The following is a 502-nucleotide window of genomic DNA, read 5'->3' as shown; positions in this document are numbered from 1 at the left end:
AATCATTTTGGGTATTAAGGAGACGGAATAAGGAGGGAAGAAAAGCAGCAGCAGCCCGACAAGAGAGTCCATGAAAAGGAGGGAGGGAGGAAGGGGGAGCCAGCCAGGCAGCCTCTCTCTCCTCCCTCTGTGTCTGGCTGTCTCTGGAGGAGGCTCCGCTCCGCACGCTCTTCCTTCCCCCTCCGCCTCCTCCCCCCCATTAATAACAGGCGGCCCCCCCTCTCCCCCCGCAGACCCGCGCCTGGGATCAGTCCTCCTCCCGCGTGCGCGTCTGCCCCGTCCTTTCTTCCCTCCGGGTCTCTCCCGGCTTCCCTGCCGCCGCGGGTCTCTCCCCCTCCCGGCCCCGTCTCCTCACGGAGCGCTGGAGGAGGGCGCTGCGCGGGGCTGCAGGGGGGAGGGGAAAGCTCGCCAAAGGGGAGGGCAGGCGAGAGACAACGTAAGATGGCGGCCGCCGCGCATGCGCGCCCCGCTGGCCGACATAAAGCCCGGCCGGCCGGCGCCG

Source organism: Aptenodytes forsteri, unplaced genomic scaffold (genome assembly GCF_000699145.1).
Source record: "Aptenodytes forsteri isolate BGI_AS27 unplaced genomic scaffold, ASM69914v1 Scaffold145, whole genome shotgun sequence".
NCBI classification, from domain to species: domain Eukaryota; kingdom Metazoa; phylum Chordata; class Aves; order Sphenisciformes; family Spheniscidae; genus Aptenodytes; species Aptenodytes forsteri.
Note: the sequence above shows the minus strand (reverse complement) of the source record.